This window comes from Strix uralensis, chromosome 2 (assembly GCF_047716275.1).
Source record: "Strix uralensis isolate ZFMK-TIS-50842 chromosome 2, bStrUra1, whole genome shotgun sequence".
NCBI classification, from domain to species: domain Eukaryota; kingdom Metazoa; phylum Chordata; class Aves; order Strigiformes; family Strigidae; genus Strix; species Strix uralensis.
Genome location: NC_133973.1, coordinates 114465964 through 114492367, shown reverse-complemented (window position 1 = coordinate 114492367; position 26404 = coordinate 114465964). Strand labels below are relative to the sequence as shown.

At 40.7% G+C, this 26404-nt stretch overlaps 1 protein-coding gene across 4 annotated transcripts in view; it reads left to right on the top strand.

Annotated features, from left to right (window-relative positions):
* MTUS2 (microtubule associated scaffold protein 2) overlaps positions 1-26404 on the top strand; it is a 324610-nt gene that overhangs the window by 21157 nt on the left and 277049 nt on the right. The window contains exon 1 of one of the 4 annotated variants that reach the window (XM_074859878.1): positions 10469-11040. The exons of the other annotated variants lie outside the window; for them this stretch is intronic. The gene's annotated coding sequence lies outside the window, so the exon portion shown is untranslated. Of the gene's footprint in view, positions 1-10468; positions 11041-26404 lie in introns of those variants that run through there. 4 annotated transcript variants of the gene reach the window in all.

Here is a 26404-nt window from a genome sequence, read left to right as displayed (position 1 = left end):
TATTTTTCCTGCTGGAAGTAAACAGGGTTATAGTCTGGCATTTATAATTTTCTAGCATTCACATAATTCCTGTCAGATCTCACCTGTTCACATTTGAGCTGCAGTTACAGTTTGCCTGTGTTCCTCTCTTGCGATCCATCACTACAATAGCTACAAAGTTTCCCAGAAACATCAGCAATGATCCTCCCTTTCCTTTCTTGAGGGAAGGGTTTTATTTTTTTCCTGCAATGTCTTCTTTCTTATTAATCACTGAATACTAGGATTTGTATTAACTTTGACCTTCTGAAAAAGAAAAATTTGCCAGAACTTTATTGTAAGCCTTTTGTCCACCCAAATATTACTCTGGGTATGAACAGTTATCACATATAAAGGTGCCTCTGAAGGAGAGATTCAGGTGCTTCTTGCTTAAGTGAATTTACTCTTAAGGAAGGAAGGGGAGGTCTTCACTGACATAATAAACAATTCAAAAAATAAATGTAGGAAGCTTGGAGCATGTCCTCCATTTTCTGATTTGCAAGAGCATTCTTCTGTCTGCTCCTGATGCTGCTTTAAAATTGGTTCCTGTAGATTTCAGGGGTTTATTAATTTGACTTACTTTAAAACGCTGTTTCTATGGAGTCAAAAGTATGCTTTGCATGCTGGTTCCATAAAAAGTAGAAGAAAAGTAAATAGTTGTTCCACTTCTGGGTATGAGAAAATATCAAGAATATACCAAAACCCTTTCTTTAAAAGGGAAGAAAAAATACAATCTTTTTCCTAAATCCTCCTGATATTTGTTAGATATTTGTCACTTAAAGATTTTTTTGAATGGAGGAAGCCTGAGTATAGGTGTATAGCTGGCTTTAGAATGTGTATTTTTCTCAGTTTTCACTTACAAGGGTAATATAAATAGTTCATATATTTAGGGATCTATGCTACTTCTAGAGTAGAATAGAATATATGACATTGTGAACCTGCCACAGTTTTTAAAGAAACCTACATTATTCTATTTTTGCTGTGAATACATCTTCTGCTCTTACTAAATTTCAGAGATGACTTTGCTAAAATTTCCTGGGCAATTGGCTTGGCATCTGCTAATTTAATTCCCATGTAGTACTGTAATAGGATATAAATTAGAACTCTGGGGACTACTGATATGCTGTTCAGTGAAGATGAAACTTTGAAGGATATGAAAGGGATTGCTTTGCTCATACTGCAAGTGGTGATGGAGAGGTAGAATAAAGTTTGGTAGAGTAGATGAATGAGCTTGAGCTCTCTTCCCATACCAAACTTGACCACAAATGTGAAGAATTTCTTAGTACAAAATCATTCCCCCCTGTCCTGTGTCATATAAATGATTGAGAATAAACTTGCTGTGACAATGAGTGAAAATAGGTGTTGACTGTCACCACCTTCTGTACCCCAAAAGTCAGCAACCAGGTTTTTCTTTCATAAGTCTCTCTTCTGGTCTCCCTCAATTTGCCTATTCCCCCACCTCCTCCTATAAATTCCTGGCCTGACTCTCTTACTCTTCTCCTCAGTTATTTTACTGCCGGTAAAAATCTTCTGTATCTGTTGTGTTGTTTTTTTTTTTTCTTTTATTCCACACCTTCCTTCACCTGGGCAAAAGGGGAATGCTATTGTGAGGGTTAGGAAATGTCATGTTGCCAAAAGGCTCATCTCCTAACTAGAAGAGAACAGGACACAGACTATAATGGACCATGCATAGTTTCACACTGAGATGCTTTGAAAACAATGTTTTGGTTCAGGTAGAAGGAAATTTTGGTGTCGCTCAACTGACCTAAAATTGGGTGGTATCATAGCCATGCAAGTCTGGATACAGGCAAGAGGGAGAGGGAAAGCTTGTCTATTGATAAAGAGAGAAGAAAGGAAGAAGGAAACAGCTTTCAGAAAAATTACTCTGCTAGTTTTTTACCGGTATTGATGGGTCTCTTCAAACTTTGCCCTACCTGCCACATTTTCTTCCTCCACTTTTTCAGCTTTTTTGCTTGAAAATATTAAATGTTCTTCGATTTATGCTCCTGCTGTTGACACTGCACTTCACATGAAAAACTTTTTATTTGGAAACATGCTGATGCTTTTGCCCAGACATAGCTTATAAATCCATCCTCTCTTCCCATCCCTGGGTGGGGGTTTTCCTTTTAGTTCCTGACTGGGACTGACCTGGTTTTACCACCTTTCACAGTTGCAGTTACCACTGCGAGGTCAGCTCTTTCTAAGACTACCTGCTTGATGTCCTGCTGTGCCATTCTGCAACTTAGCCCATCTCTGGTTCCTCTCTGTGAATGGTTCATCAGTATTCCAGACCTGTAGCTAAAATAAGATACTCTCCTTTTCTCTGCACATTCTTCTGTGTAGAGGGCAAAGCTGACTACTTGCTGCCCACTCCCACAGCAGGGAGTTACCTGCACATCATCCTACTTAAATCCTGTCACTTTTCCTGTAATATTCCTTAGATATTCAGTGCTTCACTTGATGCAACTGCTTCCCCGTCACAGCTGTGACACCACTCTCCTGGTTTTCCCTGCTGCACCACCACCTGTGCTGAACTCTTCTGCTGCCTTTCCTCCATGGGCAAGACAGTAGAAAGTACTTATCTTCAGCCCTGAACGCCCTTTACATCTTCACCTGATCCTTGGCCAGTTTGATGCCTCACTCATACTTCTCTGTGCCTCTCACAGCATGATTACGTTTGTGTTATGATTCACTCCTTTTATCTCCAGAGATTGTCAGCTGGTGAAGCTGGGTGGGGATGCTGGTAAAAATGGTTTTACTGTGTAATAAGTTTAGTGCTTGATCAGTAGTGATGGGTCAGTTCTAATCTTGTTTTTTCTAATTCTGCAGACAATCACTAGCAAGAAAGTTATAAACATTTCAATTTTCTGCCCTTTGACACAAGCCTTTCCTGGTAATAACTATTCTCTTTTCAAAGATGAACAGTTTAAGTGAACTGTATGGACTGACTTCAGCATTTTGGACTTTCATGATTAAGTATATCACAACAGCATATTGGTCATGAAGAAGCAAGAAAGCTATCTGGGGCTTGAACTTTGAACTGAGGCAGCTCCAGCAACTCTACCACAATGTTACACCTGAGTTATATAGCATTCAGTTATGGACGCCTGATTTACTGGGGCAGGGTCTTTTATTTGACACTTTGAAATGACATACCATTAATATATTTAATATGCCATTTAATGTGAGCTGGCTGAAGAGGGGTTTTAAAATGTAAAATAATGATGCATAATTACATTCATTCCTGAGAAGTGGAGCTTGTCAAGAGGGTCATTGGCTTCACTAACCATTTGGAAGAATCTGACCACATGTCTGGTTTTGCCAGGGTTTGCTGGCTCTTGCTATCTATCTTGCATGTTTAGAGTTGGTTGTTGGACATCCTGCAACAACTAGCCTTTTCCTTTAAATCCTCTGAAAGTTTTTGTCATGGATATCATGTCTCTGACAGATCATCCTGTCTTCATCCGTGAGAATAGAAATGCTTTTCAGGTCTTACAGTCACTGCTTCAGAGACATTTTTTTCCTCTTTTTTCTTTTACCTTTTTTTTTTTCCTTGACTTCAAAAGGCAGTGTGAATTGATTGGGAAACCAGTTTTCACATATTTACAAGTTCGATTAAAATTTAATTTCAGTGGGTTGAGACTATTGGGTCTTCATTGGTTTATTGATTTGAGAACACAATCTGTGCCCTCAGGACTATAAAAACCTCAATGTAGTATTTCATAATACACCAAATTTTATTTTGTTTTTCTAAATGTTGTTAAAGGAATTTGGATTTTGCCTTAAGTTGCTGGCTTATAGCACTGCAAACTGCACTGAAATAAAGGGTGCTGCTACTGTAACAATCCAGCTGGTTTATGCCATGTTCTTGGAGTAGAGATTTTTTAGCTTCTGGAATTACAAAAAATGCCATTGCCACTTGAACCAAGGGGAGAATTAATTGCACTAATTCTGGAAAAAATGCACCTGTAAATCATTGGCAGGACAATGTCCTGAAGAATATTCTGCATTACATAGTTAAATTGATACTCCTGGAGTCTGGTCTATTAGGTGTAAAGGTCTGTCAGAGTTGCAGCTGCCCTTTGCAGAATGTGTGGTTGTTTACACATGATTTGAGGACATTACAAGGAGCATCCATTTCTGAGTGCCTCCTGAAGTGCAAGGGACCACTGGAGCATCCTGCTGAGCTGACATGTCACCTTTATTGCAGGAAAGTGACTACACCTCTATGAAAGGACAGAGCAAAGCAGAGGTTCCTCTTTGCCTTTAATTGCCTAAAACTGTAAATAGCTGCTCTTCACTAGAGTAGCTGGTTGGTCTCATTCCTAGTGCAAAAGTTGGACCCTGCTGATTAGTCTGCAAGCCCTCTTCTAGACACTATTTCCTTTATCCAACCACATAGTCAATAATGGAACAGCTCATCTTTCTTTTGTGAGAGCAATTAAGTGTATGCACTTCCTCAAAATAAGGTGAAAGAGTTTATGCGATCTTATGTTGTTGCTGTAATAAAATGTTATCTATGAAATATCTTTAGAGGTCAGAAGAGATCTGTCTTTCTGCTGAGAAGTCTGCTTCCCACAGATCTAGTGAAACTCAGCCATCACTGCTGCTTATTAACTTTTGTACTCTAAGAGTTCATCTTGAGTGCTCTCTTCTGAGAGACCAGAGAAAATTGCTTGGGACATGGAGAAGAGTGAATATAAACCATCTCTGGTTACATGCAATATGTAATCCTCCTATTCAATATCAGTGATAAGGAGAGCCTTGATCTGTGTATACTATGGTCCTTTTAATAGTCAGGATATTCTATTAGCATAGTGACTAATGCCTCCCTCCCAACTACATGAATGCTTCTTATTTACACAGCTTCAACTCTTTATTCTCATTTCTAACCGATCATTTAGCAGCCTGGCTGCTGGCATGGCCGGGCTCTGCAGATCGTAGGAGGGTGCGCTGAATGACACACATCATTACACAGGCTCTGGCCGTGGCTGCTGGAGATTGTGTAGAAATAACATTAAAAATATCTGCCTCACTAAGGCTGAAAAACACAGAACTGAACCACTTGCACTGGTTGACTATTAGTGTCAGAGTGTCTTTGGGCATGATGTTAAGCCACAGTAAATGTAGTGAGTAAGATGAAATCTATTAACAAAGTTGCAGGTCTATCATAGCTAATTTAACCTAGTTGTGCAAGAGAATCCTTGGCAGCTTCAACTATGTCTTAGGATGATACTTATCACTTGTTTTCATACATAATTTAATGAAACAATCAACACAGTATGACCACAAGCATGGATTAAAGTCATACTGTAGGTCATACTGTACTGGTTGTTTGATTAAATTAAATGGAAGTATAGAATGGAAGTCATGAAACCGAGGTTAGAGAAAACAGACTAAGGAGAATAATTAGGTGAGAAGATTGGAAGGAGACTAAGGGATGGGCAGGCAGAAATAAAACTTGGAGGGGTGAGAAGGAAGTAAAATCCAGGAACCCAACAAAAGCTTTCAAAGAGGAAGGTGAAATGATCTGCAGTATGTTAGAAACAGATATTGCTCAACACAGTCTTTATCTCAGTGCTGTACACTGGAGAATCAGAAAAGGAGAGCTGGAAGGCATCTCGAGATATCATCTTTTATGCTTCTCTTCCCCAGAGCAGGATCATGTGCACACTTTACAATGTTGCTGACCCATTTTCATGTGCACTGGAGAGAATGCATGGCACTCATTAATTGCATGGGCACTCTTTTAGACTAGCTCTGCTCAGGCATCTGGAAATATTTAATTGATACCAAGCATGACTGGAGGTTGAATCCAGGTACTAGAATAGTCCCCTCAATACAAGTAACTTGGTGAGTAGCCGTGTGTGCACGTCAGATACCAGTATTGGAATGGGAAAACCAATCCTTCAGGAGAAAAGCACTTTGTGCTGTTGGGAATAACTATATCTTCAATAACAATATAAGTGAACTGAAGTTGGTTTTTGTTGAAGGACATTTTGATTTTTAGCATCTATAGAATTGGCAGTGGAGGGTAGCTAGAGAGAAGGACATTACTAATTAGAGCCTCCCTTGGTGTTTGAAAGTTTTGGTCCTCAGCAGAGATCTCTTACTTGTGTAATTCATGACCTTTTGCCACGTCAATGGATATCCCTATGCTTCTGTTTCCCTACTTGCCCCTTGTCTGAATTATTGGTCATTAAAGCTGGAGCTAGAACAAAATGTCCCATACTTGTAACTGTAAAAGTTAAAGAAGATTGTTCATGCATATAAGCCGTAGTTGTTTAGGACATACTTAGAGGGATATAAAGTAAAACCGCAAACATGAGCGCTCATTCAGTCAATGGCTGGATCTGAGATCATAGAATCATAGATGAGGAAGTGTTTATTCCTTATATATTCTCTGCATTATTCTTACATCATTCTCTGAAGTATTTGGTTTATACTACTATTGGAGATGGGACGAGAGGCCAGGTGGACTTCATCTCTGATCTGAGAGGGCAACTGGTATAAAATACCTTCAAATTCCATTATAGGAAGATGATCAAAGCATGAAACACCACAGTGATGAGCATCTGAATACACTAAGTGGCAGGCAGTAAGCTAATCCTAGGAAAGCCAGAAATGAATGTGTATAGAGCAACCAAGGAGCTCTTGTGGATCTCACAATGGCTGAAGCCATCTTCTGTGACCAGCTCAGGGAGGACTTTCATCTCTAGGGCTTCACCATAGCAGACCCTACAAACACCAAAATCACTTAGATAAAAAAAAAAATACCCCCCCCAAAACCTGTTCTACAATTGAATGCTGAAGTACACTATGGACAACTGGAATTTCTCTTCCAGGCACTTGTTATTCTGTATTGGGAATTAATATATATTGATATCAGAGGAAAACTGATTCTGATGGTGATCTTGCTTGTTGCATGTGTAGTCTGTGGTACATGACAACTGTATTATTTGGATGCTTTCACATTAGACAAAAGATAGTTAAATATACAAGTCTATTTAGCTAAAATATGGTTATTTCTGAAGCAAATCAGTGATGATGTTTTTCCAGAAGCTGTGATTAAATAAAACCTTTAAAATGTACAATTTTATATTGGTGACGCACAAGTTCTTGCTAGATAAAGAAAGCATTTTAGGTTTTTATTTCTAGTGCTGTTGCCTCTGCTCTTGTGAGCTGCTTGGGTTCATGGTGTTCCTCTTGTGTCTGATTTCATACTTAAATGGTTCTTGGTAATATCCCTTTTTGGCTTTGGTTAAAACAGGGTTTGCATATTTTTTTGTTGTTGTTGCTGGCTTGACTGAGGAGCGCTGGTACCTGTCTCTAGTTTATTTCCTAGAGGAAAACTGGGTGTCCTTTCTTTTGCTGACTCAGTGGTCTTTGTGCAAGACTGAAGTTCACGATAGTTCAGGGGGAAGAGCGTCCCTTGCATCAAAACTATACTGGCAAACAAGCTGTATGTATATTGTTGCCTACCAGGAGATCCCCACATAGTTATCAAAAGTGTTTATTCCTGGTAGAATAAAGAGCTTAAGACAATTTTTCAACTTGGGGTGGTGGTGAGGAAGACCACAGATGTCCAAAGCAGGTTTTCAGCTGTTAAAGTAATCTGCACCCAAGTCCATAGTAAAATTTAAGGACTCTTTGCAAATAAAATAATTCTTACAACAGTTTTGCAAAGCAAAAACAGGACAGTAAATTGTATTAAACATATACCTTAAATCAGACTCCAGTTCACTTTTATTGCAATAAATTTAGATGTTAAATCTCAGATGAAATATTATGTAGCAGGGAGGCGTATTGTATTTGCTTTTTGGTGTTTTTTAACTGTAAATAGCTCATAATAACTTTAATTGAATTAAAAGAAGCCCATCTGTTAATGTTCTTGTTTTTCTTACCCATCATTTAAATGGTAAACATCAAGCTGTAAATACTTCGTGTTTTCCCCTTTGACCAAGAAAATGTAGAAACTATTCACCTTATTGTGAAAACCACACACAAATACAGGTCTGAAATGATCAGCTGCTTTATGCAAAATAATTATTGCCAATGAACTGCCAAAAAATTCCCCACCTGGCTTCTGGTCACATTTACCTGCTTTTCAAACTTACTCTCCATTGATTTGAAAGGAGGTAACCCTAACTGATATGAATATTTAAAAATGGGACAGTTTACACCCTGTAAATTTTTCAAACACGCTTTTTATTTTAATGGTCCACATATACTTTCTGTTTAATGAGTTTGAAAAGCTTTAATTTAAACTTGCTCTAGTACTACCACCCCAGCACTGTCATGCAATATTGGTTCTTGTCTAACAAGACAAGATAATCAGAAAAATGTGCAGTTATTTTTATAAAAATAATTTTCTCCTTCCTGTAAAACAGCAAATAAATGTGCCTGAAGACTGTTTCTGGCACAAATTGTTTAAAGCTAGCCATTGCTGTTGCAGTTGTTTGAATCAAATTTAAGTTTCCCTTTATATCTCCGCTGTCACTCAGTGTGTTTTATCTTTCTGAACCTAAGGTTTTTCTTTTTCAGCCCTATCTCAAAAACCATTTATTTTACGTTCTTGAGTTTTCCTACTGTGACAAACATACTCTTTTTACTGATTTTCCAGAATAGCTGAGACAAATGGAAAGGAATGAAAAAATAGTAGGCTTTGTCTGAACCACCACAGTATTATGGTAAGCTACAGGTTTGTCTCCGTTAGCAAAGACCACTGCCAGGCCCTGGGGAGAGGCTCTCTGCCTGCACGGGGGAACTGCTGGAGCAGTCCTTGATTGGAATTGGGACCATGACAGTCAGCTTTTTCCTGGTGGCTTCACAGGGACTGTTTTGGGAGTTAGAGAGTTGGGAGATATCCCCATTATTGGCTTATATGCAGTCACCCATTTCAGTCCACTCTTGGAAAGTGGCCTAATCCCTGGGAAACTACTTGAGCATGTTTAGTTTACTGGGATGAATGTAGTCTATGAGGTTTCCTCAAGAAACATGAGCCAGCAGTGTTGGCAGCTGGTGGTCAGGATAGCAGCTCTCCTATAGTACAGGTATTTGATCCTAAGTCTGTAGGTGCCTCTCCTCCAGGTCAATGTAGGGGTGATGTGGTGCAGTGGCATGGCTCCTCTCTACCCCGCCACCGACAGTATGCGAATTAGCCCCTTGTTTTTGGGAATATCCCCCACCTCATGCTGGCCACAGCAGCATGGCTCAATGGGTGAAGTAACGTACCACAGGAGCAGCTCTGCAGCAGTTACAAGGGAGCAAACAGCGAGGGAATTGGGACATATATCAGAATGTGACATTTTCAGGTTGAGGAGATTAATAAAATGATTTAAAATGGGGTTGAGGTTGGTTTGTGATTTTACTTTTCCTCATTTTTTTGCAGTGTTTTTCTTAGCATTGAGTTTTTCATTTGTGTCTTAGATCATTCTTCTTTTTCTCATGACGGCTCTTTCTTCCCATGCCTGTTCCCTCCTTCTGTTGCGTTCCCACATCCCTGGCTGCCTGCCCCTCTCATGAATTCTGCTTTATCACTTAATTTCACTTGTCTGTGCCCCAGTCTAGGTCTTCTGTGGTCTGTCTCTTCTCCAATGCATAAGTTGTCATCCCACCACCACCCTTGCTCAGTGAAACCACAGCCTCAAGTGAGAGCTCATGCCTCTCCCCTTTCTTTATTTCCCTCTATCTCTTTTTTCCACCTTTTTTCTCAGATTTATGTAGGATTGCCTCCCTTCCCAGACTGCCACCTCTAGCTGAGCTCAGAGAGTCCTTGCCTGTCTCAGCTGTCCAAACCATGGGGTTTCTCAGGGTTGTCCCATCATACTGACAGCCACAGACCTCAGTTCCTGGGGACTGATACTGCACAGAGTAGAGAAGGTGCTGGCTAATTGTTCCTGCTCAAGCAGCTTTAAAAAGCAGGATTTTTAATCCTTCTTGTTTGCCAGTGCAGGTACAGTCAGATGAGACTGTTTTCCAGTTTTAGAAGAAGACTTTCTTGCCATACGGAGGGGGAGAGGGAAAGAAAAGATTATTAAATGGTGGCAGCTGGACAAAACTCTCACATTTAGCTATTTTGTATTTTTGCAGTTAGGTTGCATAAGTGACAAGTGACAGCTTTGTGCTTGTCTCCTTGCAGGCTGGTAAAAACAGTAGGGAGAACTGTGCAAGGCTGCTCCTGGGGAAGAGGTGAGGTGGCTGCCCAGACACTTCAGGTCAGTGCTTCGACAGTATTTTCTGAGCCATAATTGCTGGATTTCCCTGCTGGTGCAGAGGGATCTGCAAGCAAACGGCTTCCTGGCAGGATTCTGGGAACAGCACCAAAACCCATGACAGGCAGTGAGCAGGTTTTGTGCTCTGAGTCAGAAGTAGGCTGAGAAGATGCAGTCCTCAAAGCACCTACCCAAGATGGGGAAGGCAATCTGTGTGAGGAGGATATTTCCAGCATGAGATTCAGAGCCTGGGGGGACCTTCTCCTGCCAGCATGCTTGGTGAGTCTGAGGGTCAGCTGGTGGCTTTGGTGAAATCACAGGAGAAGGGAGGTTGCTGCCTTTCACCACCACCACTCCGAGCCAGCTCATCCTTCTAGCTATTTCTGTCTGCGCTTATCTATAGCATCATCCCCCTTGTGCCTGTGTACCTGCCAAGCATTCAAAACAGGCACCGCTGTGGCAGCCTCCTTCCTTCTCTCCAGCCTGGAGGATAAATGACTGGATTGCTTTTTCTTAATTGTTTATCTGCATCAAGAATTTACGGTGAGAAAGCTAAACTGGAGAAATGCTTTCAGGGGCAGGTGGCCAGGTTGGCAGATCCCTGCTTGTTCTTAGCCCCTAAAGAGGTCCTGCAGCCTGGCCCCTGTTGGGCTCGCTTGCTGCCCCCTGCATCAGTGCTCTCTTTGAAAACAATGGTTTCGCGGAGTGAGATGTGGTCTCCGGTAACAACAGCCAAAATCTGGATGCAAGAGAGAAGACCTGGATCTGACTTGCTTGCCAGGGGACCCAGAACAGAAAGCTGAGTGCTTGGGTGAGTTCACAGCAGCAAGCTTGTCCAATGCAGGACACTGTACTTGTCATTATTATAGACTGAGTTAGTTATTCACTGTAAAAAATAACTGTATCAAAAATCCTAACATCTATATTCTATCTGTATACTATATGCTGTCTGTATACTATATGTGTTGTTTTGTTTAGTTTGGGCTGTGAAGTAGGTTGCTCTCTGCAGTCTATTTTAGTACATCTCACCGTGGCTTGGGACATTGTTCCCGGCTGGGAATCTCAGTGTTTGCAGACACTGGAGTCGTGCAGACACACACAGACATGCAAAACTTACGTCCCGCTTTTGAGTCTGTTATAGCGCTGGTTTGGCCCAGTAAATTTCACTCGGATTGGAAAACTGAAATCAAAGCATGTCTTCTGCCACTTCGGTCTATGACTTCAGAGGCACGGAAGCATAGATATTATGTATATTTGTAACATACTACTTCTGATCCTTAAAATATAAGGTGTAGAAGACATAATGTGATACACTTTCAAAGGACCTTCCCACAGTTACTTTATTGGAGAGGTTGGAAAAGAGATTGAATAATCAGAATTATCTTCTTTTAAATAATTAGTTTCTAAAGATAGAATTTGTTTCTGGTTTTGTTTTGTTTTTAATAACAAAATTATATTTCAATGTGAGGCTGTCAGGGCTCCCAGATATTTTCTTCTAATGTTCCACTGACTGAAACTGTCATTGTAACATTTGAAATAAGACTTGGATTCAGGCATCCTATATCAATATTTCTTTGTCAAATCTGTAATTTGCATATGGATTCTTATGGCAATACATACAGTGGAAGTTGTTTTGATGAGCAAAAAACATTGCAGCATGTGGAGTATCTAAATATTTAAATTAATATAATGTTTCTTTTAGTATTTGTAAAATACTTCTATGCTGCAGGCAACCATTGATTTACAAAATATAACTTAAAAAAAAAAGTTTTTATCACTTCTGCAGCAATATAAAGATATTTGCACTTGGTTCCTGCCCAGATGGAGCATTTGGACTGAGATTGCCCTCCTAGCTCTGGTCTGGATGATGCTTCTGCCCAGAAGCATTTGGCCAGATTTTTGGCTTAGGTTCCTACTGGACTATGAAGTTAAATGTGGCAGGTCCAAGGAAGAGTGTGTTTTACCCTGATTGTTGGAAATTATCCACCTTTACTTGGGATGGCAGGCTTCAATATGTGTATATATTAAGGGATTTTTAAATCCATAAGTAACAAAGTTCTATTTTCCTCTCATTCCATAAGTGCAGGTAACTAGTTCTTACACAGTCCTTGTCATGAGTAGTTGAGAAGGTCCTTTACAAATGGGATCATTGCTACTGCACCATTACACTCATTCAGGAATGACAGCACAAGGAGTCATTTTATCTTATTTTTACCATCTAAAATTTGGACTGGTCATTCAGGCTCATACCACAACAAAGGGAGAGGTGCACAGATCATCACTCCCTGGAGGAGCTTTGTTCTCTTTCAGTATGTGATGTCTACATAGTTTAATTCTCCTGCTCAGTCCCCAGTCGTGGTCCCCTGGATCAGATAGGCTGGGTTGCTTTGTTTCAAAAACTTGTCTTTTGGAGACAACTAATTATTTCCCTCTGAGACAAAACCCATGTTAGTTTTGAGGACAGCCTACTGACAGGGCTGACACTGGAGGAGTTAAGGGTGACATCACACCAGGTCTGGCTCCCCATGTTGTATATGGTCCTTCGGTGCTGTCCCAGCAGGAGGGTTACCAAAAGCCCTCACATGCCCATGCCTTGCTCCAAGACATGCAATATACCCTTCATGCAGTTAAATGCTGCTCTGGTAAGCTGCAACACAGACCTCATACTATATCGGACAATTTTGAATGGAGAAAACAAGCAATTGCCACACGGCACCTTGAGGTGTGGGCAAAATGCTTAATATATGGGTGTGACAGGAGTGGCTGTGTGGGTGCTCTGGGGCAAGAATGCTGTCCGTGGGGTAGGTGTCTTTGGCAGGATAGAGGGTGTCTCTGTTGGCCAGGGAAGTGCTCACCTGCTGACCGGGCAGTTGACAGATGGAGCAGATCTCACCTAGTGTGACTTGCACAAAGTCACTCAGCATGTGAGTGCCAAAGCTGGATGCAAAAGCCAGGCCTGTGTGTTAGTCCCTAGGACACACCGCCTCCCCAGCACCCAAGAAGCTCTGCTTTGTTTACACTTCCCTCATTCTCATGTGGTTTGTGAAAGGCCTGGGTTAAATCCCACTGCCTTCATGCCCCACAGTGGGTCTGGGTGGGCAGTGCTTAGCACTGTGGCTACACAAAGATGTGAAACTGGCCGTGCCTGCAGGATGAAAGGGAAAAACAAGGGAAAAACGGTTCTTTTCCTAGATTTTGCAAAACATCATAGCTAAGATCCTGTTGTGCAGCAAAGGCAGCAGGTACCTGGCACTGTCAGAGTGGTCATGGTGGCCTTAACTGATCCTTTACAAGCCAGTAAACCACACAGCATTTATGAACACTGCTGCAATGTGCTTCTTTGCATTCCAGTTCCTATGGAAACATGCTGTAAGAATGTCTAAAATAAGTACAGTGCTTTGAAACTATTATTATTTTGATCTTTCCTTTCCCCCAAAAATCTCCTTTACCACCTTTCTGGCTGAATTTTTAATACATAAAAAAGGTCATTGTCTTTATCTGGCAACAGTGTGCTACCCATCTTACCCAGGTTTCTGCATCCTGGGATCTGAGAGATCCTAGGATCTGATATAGAGATCAGTGCTCTCTTCCCCCATCCTTCCTGCTCAATGGGGTGGCAGGTTGTGGGCGTGTCGAACATACATACATACATATGTGTGTGTGTATACACACACTGAAGGAGGCTTGGCTCCAGCTCCCTTTCTTCCCCGGGTAGTGAATAAGACAGCATTGTTTGCCACATCAGGTGAAGGCACAAGCTTATTCCCAGCTCCTTTTAGGATCATGGCATAGAGTTGGCTGGGAGGGAGTGCTGGAGGTCACCTAGTCCAGCTGCCCATGGAAGCAGAGACCTCTTCACTGGTGGTGCAGAAGGTGGTTGTGAGCCAGATGGACACATGCTGCAGGTTCCTTTTGCCCTGCAGGAGGGTCAGTGCTGGAGCACTCCATGGGCTGTTTGGGACAGCTTTTGCAAAGGAAATTACTTGTTCTCCCCAAAAGGATGCTCACGCTGGTAACTGAAAACAGGGCTGTGTCTTTAAAGTGCTTTTTCCCAGTGCTCCCGTGGTTTCTTTGTAAAGCTATCATCTCCCTTAGAGCAGTAATATCTAAGATTTTCAAAGTAGCCATGTCCCATTTTCAAAAGCCACTTTTGATGGGAGAGCTAGGGTTAAATCCAGTAAACGGCTAAAAAGACTTATTTAAAGCTAGGTGCTAAGTTTTGCTCATTTTTAAGCTTCTGACCTCTTGCAGCACCATGCCTCAGAATCTAGTATTAGATACCAGAAGATCTGGAGATGCATCTTTGGCATTCGAAGGGGAAGCAGGAACTTAAATCCAGAAAAGTGATTCAGGAATTTTTGGGCAGTGCCAAAACCCATGACACCCTTGTGTGCTGAATCATACTTCCCTTGGTATTTGCATTCCCCAAGCATCTTCTGATCTGGGGATCTACACACCTGCTGTTTCTGTATGGCCCCACCGGATCCCAGCAGTGGAGGTAACAAAAGCAGGTTTGAAATAAAAGGGAGTTGACACTGGAGCAGTATTTTTCATGACTGCACATCCTACACAAAATATATTACAAAGAGTCATGATATGGATCTAACTGATGTTGTGTTTCAACATTAAGCCATGTCTCAGCCATTTGAGAAATGTGGGCATCTGTTTGAATACTATTCCAAATCATCAGGCCAAATTCTGCTCACAGGGTTACATCTACAGAGCCAGTGAGCAGTTTGTTGTGTAATTATGCACCCCGGTTTATGTTGCTGCATGTTTAGTCTTTGCATGATGTTTTATGTGTTTGTGGTAAGTGTAGTGGCAACACCAGATCTGTTTTGTTTTCATGCAACACAAAAGGCCAGTAGAAGAAATATGTCTAATTTTACAGACGGAAGAAAGCTTTGTAGACTGATTTCAGGGTTGCTATCATAGTGGAGTTAAACCACTCATTAACCAAGAAGACAAATTAAATTGTGAATGCTGGTCCAAAAAAAAGTATTGTGAAGATTGGCATTTGCATTTCATATCTGCGAAGATGCTTCCTTACTTGAATAACAAGTGTTGGCTCCAGCACTGAAGTGAATACCAAGAGAGATGAGAATCATGAACTCTGGAGCAGTAGCAGATTATAAAGAGAAATTGCTCTGTTTTAACATGTAAATACAAGGCTGAGATTTTGATTGCGAGGGCTCTTCTTAAACTGCTTTGACACTTCTTAAACAGCTGGGCCACTGTAGATGTAACCTTTCTAATCCAATTGATAAGTTCATGCGTATGCACAGTATGGAGGTCATTCACATTTATCCGGAGTAGTCCAGAAATGAATGCAGTAAGACTTCAAAATATGTTGCCTTTTGACCCTTTCGTTGTAGCAGATTTCTCTCACCCATTCCTCTTTGTTCATATATGCATTCTATGCTGGAAAAATCCCCAACAAGGTATCACTTGATATGCACAGATAATTGATAAATGAAATACTAAATAAACAGCTACACTGACAAGAGAGTAAGAGACAGTTGGAGATGCATATACCTGCAAGTATGAGGGACAGGTTCTCTGAAATAGGGAATTATTTACACCTTTACTAAATCATTGCAAATTTTTTTAGCAGTCATGGTAATTTGGGAAATACCTTCAATTTGAGAAAGGCAATATTGCAATGATTTAAAATAATTACTCTGACAGACACCATTAGATAATATTAAATCCTGACCATAGTCAAGTAGTTGTTAACTCTCTTGAAAGAAAAATAAGTTATCTTGAAGGTAAGAGACTCATGAGGAATGTACACATGTAGTTCAATAAAGGCCAATCACAGAATATAAAAGTGATTTTTAAAGGTGACATTTGCACATGTATGGTATTATTAATTTTGTCCTTGTATTGATATATTTCATAGCCTCCTAGTCTTGCCTACCACACCAAATAAATTTTCTTGGGCCCCAGTGATGTCAGGCATACTGAACGTGGCATGAATGGTAATGATAGATGGTTGTACTGCAAATTGAGATGTAGTGTCCACTGGGTTCCCACAGGAATTTGCATTAAGTCTGGTCATAACTAACAATCTGTGAATACAAAAATCAATTGAATTTGAAGGTAGGGCTAGACTGGGAGGTATTGCAAGCTCTCCTGAGGAGAGAGAGAAGTTAATAGCTGGGGAACTAGAAATACTAGATTTCCTATCTGTAAGGCTCAAATAAGGCAAACGTAAACAGACAGATCTGTGGAAAATTATCTGAAAATATGTAAACAGTAGTGCTAGGAAAGAGAAGACGTTCCAGTTGTCAGCCTGTAGTGCAGTATCTCTTAATACTGGAAAAGGATTAACTCCTTGGCTGTGCCAGACTGAGCCAGATGCTGGCAAATGGCACTAGGCATTCAAGACATCTGTGAAGGGAGCAGCCAAACCTTGCTTCCCTCCTCTCATGAGTGCCCTGGGAGCCCTTCTGACTCACCTCGTTCTGCATCTTATACCCATCCTTGTGTTCAGTCTTAGCCCCTGATGGTGGTCAGCAGTTATAAAAATGCAAGTAAGTATAAGCAGAGCAGGTGGGCAACCATGGTATTTGGGAGCTGAAGATGAAGAGAGACGTACACCTCTGCAAAACAGGTCCTAGCCTGTTTTATGTTGGGTATCTGGGACAGTGGGTTGAGTTGCTCTCTGAACATGTCTGCAGTTCTCCACTGATCATAGACCTGAGACCACTGTAGAGTTAAAATCACTGGATAAAACTGAGTACTTAACTTTTAGATGGCTAAAGCTGACTTTAATATGAATGTGTCACAGGGAAGAGGGATGAAGCTGCCAAATCTGTCACGTGGCTTGGGACTCTTGGAGAGTCTGGTGGCCATTTACAAGGTCTGGGTTTTCTTCAAAATGGTGCACTGAGCATAACTTATTTCTGGCATGCTTTAAGATGTGGACAGCTACATTCATTGTTTTTTTTAAATGCTTTTATTTTTTTTAAAAAAAACTTTTTCTTTGCACAATGTTGCAGCTCAAAGAAAGGCCAGTATGTAGCGAAGGTGTGATCAGAAGGGTACTTCCATGGAGTCCCATTATGATAGATGGGAAGGAAACAGCAGATGGGAAGGAAAGGGAAACAGTCCCTGACATGGAGCCACACTCACTGAAACACGGGTCTCTTAGGTCATATTAGTTAAACTGGGTAAGCAGAGAGACAGCAGTCAATACAGGTTTTGATGTCAGAATTAATTTTTATCAATCAATACACCTTGCCTGATCAAATATCTCTATGCCTTCAAGGATTAACACTTCTGTATTTAATTTATCAGTCCCTGATTAGGATCAGAGTCAGTGTAGATTATAATTTCCACTTTAACTTCAATTCTGCGTTTCCTCAGTTAAAAACATGACATACATTTTGTTGTCTCAGAAAGTGCTTTTGCACATAGCTAATGCATGTGTGTGAATTCTTCCCCTCCTTTCCTAGCCACAAAGAGCATCAGTTTGCGTAGATGCCCTGGAGAATTACATTTTAGTGCATCATTGTGTTTGACCTACAGCTTACTCAACCACATAAGATACTGTTTCTAGATGAGAAGGATGGGGGACTTAAAAGAAAGGAAGATTTGCTAGCAAACAGAACATTAAACTTCAGCATCAGGAGGTCATTGGCACTTCCCTCATTCTGCTATTTATGTTTGGCGACCTGGGACAAAACATTTCACTGCTCTGTTTATTCCACATTACTGTGGAGTTTCCCCACTTGTCCTACTGCAAACTCTTCGCGGTGGTGTCTGTTTCTTAGTGTGTGTTTGTATAAAGCCTACAGCACTTGATTGGCTGCCTGTGAGCAACTGAAAATGAGGGCATATTTTGGGATGACAAAAAAGTAGATGATGTGTGTCTCAAGGGCTTAAACATAATAAGCAGGTGAGACAAAATATTTTTTTCAGTTGGGTCTAAGATGCCTGGCCTATTTCTAGAATGAAACTTTAATTTCTAGTAGCAGGAGTATGTTGGGCATAGTCCACAGAAATTCAGCTGGAGAGGAATACAGTTGCTAAGAAAAACCCTTTTTGATGAGTTGTGGTTCTTCATGTTAATATAATCCATAATTTCCCATTGATTCCTCAGAAGTGGTGGCTTTCTAATATGCATATCTCGTGTGTGTTGCTTCAGACTTTCCTGGGAAGCAAATGTAGTTTTGGACTTGCACTGCCTGGGCTTTGCCCCCTATGGCAGATCCCTGTTCCTGAGCTGGGACAAGGGCACCTCTTCTGGAAATCTCCTCCCATCCCTCTTCTCTGCTGTGTGGCTGAGAGGAGTTAAAGAAGAGATTTGAGGACTGCAAGAAGGAAACAGGGACGCCTCTGCATCCAGACTCGAGAGGCTGTGCAGAAGCATAGTAACAATTTTTACCTCTCTGCCTCTGGAAAGGGCGTATCAGGATTTCTTGGAATATGCTAGTTTTTTCAGAGTCCTGTGAATACTTCTGTAAGCATTATTACTGCATTCTTGCATGTGGGGAGAAACTGTGCTAGAGGCTAGTTGATAAGAGTATCTTGCTTCAATCAGATCTCAGTGATCTCCTCAAATCCAGTTGATAAGCAAAGACCAAACTACCCTTGGATCTCCAAAGCACCCATCCACCTCTCTGGTTATGCCCAGACCAAGTACTTCAAAGAGTTAAAAAAACTATAATGAATTCCTCTGGCCTGTTTCCTTCCCCAAGATATTTCATTGTAGGACAGGTTGAATGCAGTGGAGAGATTAGCAAATTTCTGTAGTTTTGATCACATGAATATTTGGATCAAACTTACAACATTTTTTGTGAGATCTGCAAATTGCTTTTTTAAAGTAAATTTAGTCCCTTTGAGCATATTGTGCACTTTATATCTCTTAAATGATGCTTAAGCTCCAAGTTCTGTCACTGTTTATGAAAAATAGGTTGTCTCCATTTGTAAAATCATTGGAATCTTTTAAGCCTGCTGGCTGTTATCGCAGTCAATGGGATATTTTTGCTTTGGATTCCAGCTTGAAAATCAGCTCTCCTGCCACTGGGAAATGTACCTTTAAATTGTCCTGCACCCTACTTCATTAATTGATGCATTCTGCACTAAGCTGTGACATTTTCATTTTCTAAGCTGTTTATTAATTCCAACACTGAATAATTAAAAAGAAAAAAAAGCACAAGGAAAGCATATCATTGAAAACCATCAGAGAAGCTGTATATACAAGAAAGCATGCAGACCATAGGGTGGATTGCAAACAAAAACAAAGAGCTACAAAAAGCCTACATAATCCAGAAGCTGTATCCCCAATTATGCATGTGTAGTGTTTTTAAATGAGTGCTGCAATACCTTCATTAAATGCTTGTTTGGTACTTTTAACTACAGAGCTTGGTGTGGAGTTACAGGCTGACATAGCAAAGCAGCATCATTAACCTGCTTTCCACTATAAGATGGGATAAATGTGGGACAGCGTGTTCTCTCAAAATGATTTTTTTAAAAATGCCATCTACGCAGAAAAATCATGCAGTGGTGTCCTACCATATTTCTGCAGGGAAATGAAATAATAACAAAGGAAAAGGCAAAAAAGACAGTGAGGAAGCAAACTGAAATTTGTAAATTAGTTGCCAGGAGCCATCATTCTGTGTCTCTGGGAGAACAGCAAGCATTTTACACCATCTTTATCCCTGGTGATTCACTTTTTGTAATAATACAAAACCACAGCAATTTGTTTTAATCTTTTGCTTTTCTGTATTGCACCTTATCTTCTCTTCCTAGGTTTCCAGAGAGAACAGGATTCTGAAACTTTGATAGAGGAACAGATCAGATAAATCTGTGCAGGTTTTAATCGATTTGTACTGAAATGACACTATGTGCAGTGCTGTGGCAAAAAAACAGGGTAAAATTAAGACTTACACAGCCCTCAGGAAGTATTAAGATTTAATAGCAAGACATGTGCCATTCTCAGCCCCGTTGAGCTTTACAGCGTGGCATTTGGATGCTATTGTAAGTTGTGCTTCAAAATGAGTCTCTGCTTGGTTATGCAAGTTATTCTTGTATCAAGGAAGCACTATGTGCTACAAAATTAAAACTGGGAGGAAAAATAACCGCTGTGGGATAATATGCAATAAATCTACTGAAGCTGCTGGCTCTGGAGAGGTAACGTCTTGTCCCTCTATGGGTGGAACATTTCTCTATCGAATCATTACAGTTTTGCTCCGAAACATCCTACTGCTTGAACCACTGTGGGAAGAACAGTAATGTCAAGCAGATATCAGGTTTTCCCAATAGGAGCATCCTGCTGGGAAATGGGGTGCACTGGCGTGATGGTCTGAAAAGCTCAGCTGCGGCAGCTCTGTGTAATTGCTATTCCCTTCTGATTTCTTTGCTGAATGCACAAAACTGCTTCTAACAAACAGATCTGAGAACAAAATCCTTGACTTGTCACCACTGTAATACTCTGCATGTTAAACTGGGGTTTGTGACTATCCAATTGCCTTCATCGTTTCTTGTGATCACTATTTTCTATTGAGTCTCCTATCTCCTGTTATGGTGCTAAAGCCTGACACTGAGAGCAAATGCTTCTGTTTCAATTGGTGATGTTTAATTTTTCATGACCAGTGCAGTTTAGTGCCTCCCCAGGTAGGAGGCTCCAATGTTAATTAGCAAGGAAATGTTTTCTGCCTTCACAGGACACATGTGCACTCTGCATTTCGGTTCTGTTAAACAGCTGAGCTGAGTGGGATTGGTGGTAGTTACTGCTGGCTGCACAACTACTATTGCTGCTTGAAGAAAACATTGCTCAGTTTTCTCTCAGAGCCCACACAGCTGCAAAAGAAAGTCTTTTTTTAAGTGGAGGCTGTTGAAGGAGACATGTAGTCCTGCTTGGAAGCTGGTAAGCATCGCATCCCAGAGAGGAGTGTTGTGTTTGTGTGGTGTGAACAAAGGGCAGGCTGGGTTTGATTCCTGCATGTATTCTTTAGCGATGAGGAATTTGGTCCTTATATTAGCTGGCAGTTGACTATAGACATACAGCAAAAAACATCTCAGTTCTTCTATGATGTGTGTAAAGTTTTGGGTTTCTTTTTTCTTTTGTTTTTGATATATAGTTTAAAATGGTTGCCACTGAAGATTTATTTTCTATGACTGTTTTGGGTTGAAAAGAATGGTAAGGTTTATCTTTTTTTTGGTGAGCTTATATCAAGGCAATTAGATAGCACAGCAGCTATTGTATGCCACTTAAAATATGGAGTATTCTGGGCATTGCTTATAGGGGGTTGTTTTGAGTGTATACTTACTGTTTGCATAATTTCCTGAGCTGTTGTTTAGCCTCACCATTCACTTTTGAACAAGTCACAGAATTCTGTTCTTTTCTTTGATCCTGTATTGTTTGCTGGGAGGATTTTCAGCAGCAGTGCTTTTTAGTCTACTGCACACAGAGAGTAAAGCATTAATAAAGAAATGTAAGTGGAGGAATTAGAACTATCCAATCGTGGGATTTTTTTTGTCTGTGCTGAAGAGAGGTGGCTGAAATAACAATGCAAAACCTCCCCTATGATAAAGCAGAAGAAGAAGTTGAATGTTATGTAGACTATACCCTTTAACACCATAGGCAGAAGAGGCTGCCGTAGAGTTTGGACCTGCCCAGGCTGCTCTGGTGCTTTGCTCTGTAGGAAATTCCTGTTTCAGAGGAGTGGGGTCAGTAAATGGAAGCAGCCCTGGCAGAAACTGGGCACAAAGCTTGCTTTCCAGGCTGTGCAGCTGGTTGCTACCATGCCCTTATTTCCCCAGCCAGAGCCAGGGTGGGTCCTGTGCCCACAGGGACTCCCAGTGGCCTTGGTGCCCATGAAGCATGGAATGTAGGTTTGACTTTCTGGGAGGCTGTAGTCCTGCTCCACAGGGAAGCAAGGACATCATGAGCAACCCGGCTAAGATGGATGTGCAGCATGATGATGCTTTGATGAGGGGAAGCATGCAGGGCTCCTTTTTTCCATGTGCTTCATGGCAGACAGACTGCAGAGCAGATCCCATAAAAACATTAGGGTGTACATGCCTTTCCAGAGAGGGTCTAAGGTTTTTAGAGCTGCTGTAATTAAGTTTAAGAGATTCTTAGTTTGGAAAACAGAAGTTTAACTTCAGGGTTGGAGTCTAGGCCTGGGATTGCTCGCAGCAGAGATCCCTAAAACCACAGCAAATCCTAAACCTGTGCCTTGAGCACAGTTAGGGATGTTAGGGTTTGAAGGAACGTAGCAAATCAAGCCCTTAGGACTTGAATGAAGCCCTGAAGGATTTACAGAGCTGACAGGTTTATGTGTCCCCACTGGCCTTATGTGGGAGGTAGGTATGCATGGACAGCCCAGTTTCTCAGTGCTAAGAGGACAGGATTATGAGCACTCAAGAAAATGTTTAGCAGAAACCCAAGAGTTGCATGGGGTGCTGTTGCCCATACCTGGGTTGGTCAGGGCTTCTTGGATGACTGTCCTCTTAAATGCTGGTGCTAATTCCACTTGGACAGCACCTGGGTGTTCCTCCAGGTCTTACTGTGGGTTTCTAAACAAAGTGAACTGCTCTAAAAATGTCTCTTTCTCCACAAAATTACAGGGAGCTTGTTAATGTCTTGCAATATTTCAGATTCTTTTTTCAGAGTGGAAAACTTGAACAAAAATTACTTTTTTTCCAAAATAAACCACAAAATTTTTATTGAAAATAGTTGGACTGGCTCAATATTTTTATTTTAGTGTGAAGTTGAGGATTGTAACTGGCTAGTGTCAAATCAAGGTGCTGTGTGTGTATTTGATGATAAAAATTCCAGCTAAAGGGAAACCTGGCTCTACATATAGTGAGATTTTAGCATTTGCTTTCAGATTTTGGATGGGTGTATACATTGGATGAGTGAAAGAAATAGTCCCCAAATTCTTGCCCTTCACAGATTTTGACCTAATCCTATTTCCTTCTTAAATAAATGAGAAAAGCCAGCTGACACCCAACTTGTGCCAGTGAATGACTACAAACTGCCATTTTCTTCTACCTGGGCAATGATAATTCAAACAGATCTTGCAGTTTTCTGCAAGTCCTGACGGGTTTGGTGTGGTTCCTCCTGCAGTCAGACATAGGTACCAAGGTCCCAACTTTCACTCATGGCAGAATCCAAAAGTCTAGTCCTCATGGTGAAGAAATTGAAAATCTGATTCACAGACACCCAAAGAGAGACTGGTTACCCCCCTCCCCTGCCCCAACACAAAGTATGGTATTAAAAATTTTTAAAATCTCATTTTTAAGTTAGGATGTGTTATTAGCAATTTTTATTGATAGGATGGTGACATGCTGGAACAAGAGGGTTTCAGAGCTCTGGGGAGCTTTCCTCTGCAGCCATGGAGGATAGAAACTTATTTCTTTTAAGTGAAAGCTTTCATTCTTATTTAATCTCATGCCTCCTGGAGCCAGGTTCTTTAGGAAAAACGCTAACATAAAATTCAGCAATTTGTTACTGCTGCTCAGAGTTTTTTTTTTTTTTTTCCAAAATTGGTCTTGCTCATCCCCTTTGTGTTCAGTCAAAATTAGTGAGCCACACTTGCCATGGCAAATCAGCAGGGTTTGCTGAGCCCCCAGCTCCTTCTTTGAGTCAATAGAGTGCTGAGTTTGGGCTATATCCACCTTTGGCCTGGTGTGGGGGCAACAAAAATAGTTTGGTATCTGTGTTAGACTACTTATAGTTAGTTCAATATTTTCTATACTCAAACTACAGGATGGAAAGGTTATTTTTGAATAAGCATGTCTTGAGCTTTTTGTTTCAGTCAGTTAGAAAAGTTACTTTCAGAAGACTGCGGAGCAGTCCCACTGAGCTGTTCAAGGTGTGTAACTTCCAGCCAGACCCAGGAACTGAAAGACTTTGGTTTGTAGGAGTACATGTATTATTGAGATGTCTTGTGTACACCACATACTTCAACAGAGCTAAGCAGCCTGTGTGCTAGGGAAACACTTCCAGCAATAAACCTGAGCTGAATAAATTCCTGTTTCTTGTAGCTGAGGAATATCCATATGTCTAATGCATTCTGCCAGCTTACATGTTGAAGTTCTGGGTTTAATATCGAGATTTAATTTCCAAAGGGATTTACTAAATCAGTGCTGTTATAGATGGGGAAGCATGTAAGTAAACACAGATTGATTGATTCAGGAGAACTGAGCTCCTTGCTTGGGAGAAGAGTGTCAGGGTGGGATCCTCTAATGGATGTCTGGGTGTCAGGGTAAAATATTGACAATCGTTTCTGGGGCTCAGGTCACTGAAGTGGATTAAATTATATCTTATAGTGGAAAATTGATTTGCATTCAGTCATGTTTGGGATGCACAATTAAGAGTGCTGTTTGTCAAAAAACATAACGCTGCATCTCTGTTGTTTACTGTAATATTTTGTGCTTTCAATTTCTGCAGTATTTTACCTGGGACCTTTCAGAGATCTAGAAAATTGCTTTCATAAATGCACAAAAATGAGTAGTGAAAAAAACCAAACGAACCCCTCATCTAGTATGTAGCTTAAAGTGGCAAACCACCAGGAATTCAGAACTAATAATACTTCACAGTTAATACTGACTTGTAGAAAATTTGTGATTTTAGAGCATCCTACTGCATTACATAGTGACGAACTGGAATTTCAGTGTTAACTTGTGAGTAATTCCAATTTGTCAGTCTATATATCTCTGGTTTTTGAGGTAAGAAAGGAAAAAAAATTTCGGGTCTTTTTATATGAATGCACAGAAAAGTAGTTAGGCTTATTTCCTTTTTAAAGCATTTTGTATTTCATGCCTCTTGCCAGCCCAGCTGGGAATCTTTAAAAGCACATCTTTACAAGAGCTGACCAAGATTTTTTTGGCGTAGGGTTTTTTTCTTTTTTTCTCAGAAAATGCTGATGGATCAAACTCAAAACTGTTAAGTTTAGATGAATTTTTCATTTTATAGAACTTTCAAAAATGTTTTGAAACTGGAACAAGATGCCCCTGCATTTTCAAAATAAAAGAATCTGATTTTGTTTATAATTTTGAGGGGTTTAAAGTAAGATAATTATTACACCAAAACAATAAAAGGCAAAATAAAGCAATATTTTGGTGCTATTAAAAATATTTTATTCTCCCAAATACTACAGATATTACTGTTCTTTTCTGAACATTTTAGGGTCATATTCATTTTCTGCTGAACCTATGGAAAAAATTTATTTGTCCCCGGAATTAGAAATAACAAAGACTCAGTCCATTGGGACTCCAGTTTTGCCATTGATTTTTACGTGGAAGACAGACTGGGATCACTGTGAGCGGTGGCCTCATGAAGCTTGTGACAATTATAATAAGTATGTGATAATGATAGATGAATATGGAAATATACAGATGGCAGCTGGTGGTCCATGAAAGATGCAGGGAGCCACATCCAATTTGTTGTACTGGTTAAGACAGGTTTATTGTCCATCAGTGTACTGCATGAAGTGTATTGTGAGTGTCTGCTTGCTGTGTGTTCCTTCCCTGAATGATTCTTGAACTTGCTCTGCTAGCGATAGCTTATTTTTTAAATACGTATGTTATTGGTTATACATTTCTGTCATTCAGTTTTAGGCCATGTCCCATTTCCTCCACTGAATAATGAACCTTTCTTCCCAGCCTTTTTTCTCTCCTCCTTGAAATGAAACAACTGTTCGTGTTTTTCAAGGGTTCAAACCTACCTAGGTACCGTGTATTTTTGTGTTTTTTCCATGGTTTTGGCATTGTGATGAGCAGGAGGAGATGCTGTCCTGGGAACACGCTGTGTGGGTCCTGGCGGTATGGGCGGAGCACATGCAGACCTGTCCTGACGTGGTGGTTGTGAGCAGTCTTGCAAGTACAGTTGGAAAACTTGACATGGGATCCAGTTTAATGAAAATGGTTGTGTGGACATTATTGAAAACCAATCCCTTTCCCTTCACCAGCTGATTCAGGTTGGCTTCCCGTGATGCCAGCACCCCTCAGCATCAGTCCTGCTGGCCTGCTTTTAAATGTGAGGGATATTTTGGGCCCAGTGATTTTCCCATTGTACCATCAGTATTTTCAGGAGAACCTCAGTTCTGACATTTTGCCAGTAGTGGCTTGTTTCAGATACAGCACCTGGTATTGATTAGAATTGATTAACATTTCTATAGTGCTTTTTCTTAATGTAGAGCAGGGTGTCATTATGC